General features: G+C 34.0%; 1 pseudogene; it reads right to left on the reverse strand.

The window, feature by feature from the left end:
• Nucleotides 1–1,591: 1,591 nt before the first annotated feature.
• Nucleotides 1,592–2,437, reverse strand: LOC114621111 (annotated as a pseudogene).
• Nucleotides 2,438–2,752: the final 315 nt, after the last annotated feature.

Below are 2,752 nucleotides of genomic sequence, written 5' to 3' on the forward strand. Positions count from 1 at the left end.
AGAATCCATGTGTCACTGACTAAATGGAAAAAATGTCAAAGGCTAAAAACATTCTGTTGAAGATCATGGGAAACAAGCCCTCTTCTGAATTACTGTCATGAAAGAAAAATCGATTTAGTCCTGTGTTTACAATTTACCCTGACCATCCTATGTTTAAGGTTTTCACAGCTACTTAAAAAGAGAATTTTAAAATCCGTACACCAGAAATAGAATAAATTTTTATTTAACATAATATAGGCTACTATATAGCTTTAAATAAAACCTGAAGATGAAAGTATATACAATGCCTTTCTTTGAGTTGTAAAATGATCATATATATATATATATATATATATATATATATATATATACTATAATCATAATGCTATACTAACAATATATATTATTTGTGAAAATAGATAAATATGATAATGACATTGACTGGGCAGGAAGCATATTACAATATGGAAATGAAAACAGAATTCTCTTCGTTCATTTCTTGAAGAAATGCTAAATTTTGCCCAAGCCAATAAAAACACAAAGCTTACTTGAAAGCCCCTTTCATTGAATAAATGTGGGACAGTTTGAGCAAGATGAGTAAGGCCATACTAAAATAAAAGCTAATCCCATGTTGTTATTGAGTAAAAGTAACAATGAAATGGAAACACTCATCCATGGCCAATAGTAAGCTGGCAAACATTAACAATCTTGGAAGTGAAAACCTAGCATTTGTAATTATTATAGCAATAGCAATGAGCAATTGTTGCTAAAAATATTTGTGGATTTAGTCAGAAGTGGGCATTTCTATCTTTCTCAAAGCTCTAGTAAGATATAATACTTATGTGGACATAGATGTTACATTTTTAATAATTAAAGATTAATTTAAGACATATGTGCAATTGAACATCTTTGCCCAATAATTGAACCACATCACAGTCAGCAGGAGCCAAAGGAATCATAATCTGCCCAAACAAAATGCAAAAAACTTGTGGAAGATGATTAGCTTGAGTCAATAATAAGTTTAATTTTACAGTAACCCTTACTGAAGTCATTCTTCCAGCATAAGAATACTTGAGGCATGACTGTATACTAAGATGTTGCTAAACCCCAGAAAATGCTGTGATCCCCCTTCAACAAGTCAGTGGTGCTTGACTAACAAGACTTTAACAGACTAACAAGAATCATGGAACCCAATGTGTTGTTCCTGTACTCAGTAGCTTTTAAATGTGCTATAGGTCCTATTGGAATAAATGAGGAATCTAATCATGAACTATATGATGAATAACTAGTTTTTCAGTGTTAGGCTGCCTGAATGTGATGTTATTACACAGCGCTATAAGACAGTGTCCTTGGTCTTTGAAGGTTTATACTGTATTGGTCAAGAATGACAAAAAAAAGTATGCCAAAAAATTATTGTTTAGCAATTATGCAATTTCTTAGAATTTTTGCTTTGACTTTTTTCATAATTAAAAAAGAAAACAGAAAAAAATGATGCTCCAAATAGATAGCAATGTTATACATGAGATTGAACGTTAGCAGTTTAGGGATTTTGTTTTTTAATATTTTAACCCTGAATTTCTTTTTTTCTTTTTTTTTTTTTTTTTTTTTTTTTACAAATAGGACTTTTTATTTGTCACTATTAAAAATCTGGATTTTAAACAGATTCTTGGACTGGTGGTTCATATCCATCAGCTCGCTCAACCTTAGCACCTGTCTCATCTCCAGTTGTTTTGCCAGAACTACCGCCTTCACCATGGAGCTCCAAGAGCTTTCCCAATTCAAACTTGGGTTTCTTCAACATTTTTACTTTTCTAACAAAGACATCATGAAGAGGATAAATGGACTGGCAAGCCTTTTCTATGTCTTTCCCAATGCTGTCTGGAATCAGTTTATTAACGACTTCCTTCAAGTCATTAGTCTGCACTTCTCGGGTCATGATCTCCATCATCTTCTTGCGGATCTGGCGGACTTGCTGGTGCTGCGCATAGGATGTCTTTCTTATCTGGTTGTTGCGTTTTTTAGTGAAGCCAACACAGAAAAGTCGGAGCAAATACCCATCGGTCGTTTTGACATCAACGTGAGCTTCAATCATAGTCTGCCACTTTTTGACCATGGAGCACATTTTGTCCCGGGTAAGATCCATGCCATGGAAGTTAGTCAGACAGTTTTTGCCCTGAAAGTCCTCAGTAATTAGCTTGAATTTTCTAAATGCAACTTCATCATTCTGTAGATTGGCAAGGCTCATCTCAAACACACGACCCTTGAGGCCATCAGATGCAATTTTGGTCCCTTGAGTCCTTGTGACTAGTGTTTTTCCGATGTTCCTAATATTGAACATTGCTGGAGCTTTCACATCGTACCAGTCCTTCTTAGAAAATGGATCAACCACTTTCTTCTTAGCTCCCTTCTTGCCACCTTTCGTCAGGCGCTTGTTCTTGCCAACCGCCATGGTGCCGATCGGAGAGCCAAAAGGGCAACCCTGAATTTCTAAACTTTAGATGTATTATGATTTTATTGTTTGACTTTATATTAATAACATTGTGTAAGTTTAACATCTATAAAAATCGACAAAGCTAGATGTATCTCTTATTTTTCCAAGTAGGATTTGTTTTTTAAAGTTGCCATTTTAACTCAAATATTTTAAGTAGGTCTTAAGAAAAGCCCTATTGCCATTTTTGAAAATTTCTAACAATGATGAACACTCAAATTGAAAAGACTGTAATTTTATTTCATCCCTAAGAATTGAACCAAAATATAGTTTGTTAAAAATCCA

The sequence above is a fragment of the Grammomys surdaster genome, unplaced genomic scaffold (assembly GCF_004785775.1).
Source record: "Grammomys surdaster isolate TR1022 unplaced genomic scaffold, NIH_TR_1.0 63, whole genome shotgun sequence".
NCBI lineage: Eukaryota > Metazoa > Chordata > Mammalia > Rodentia > Muridae > Grammomys > Grammomys surdaster.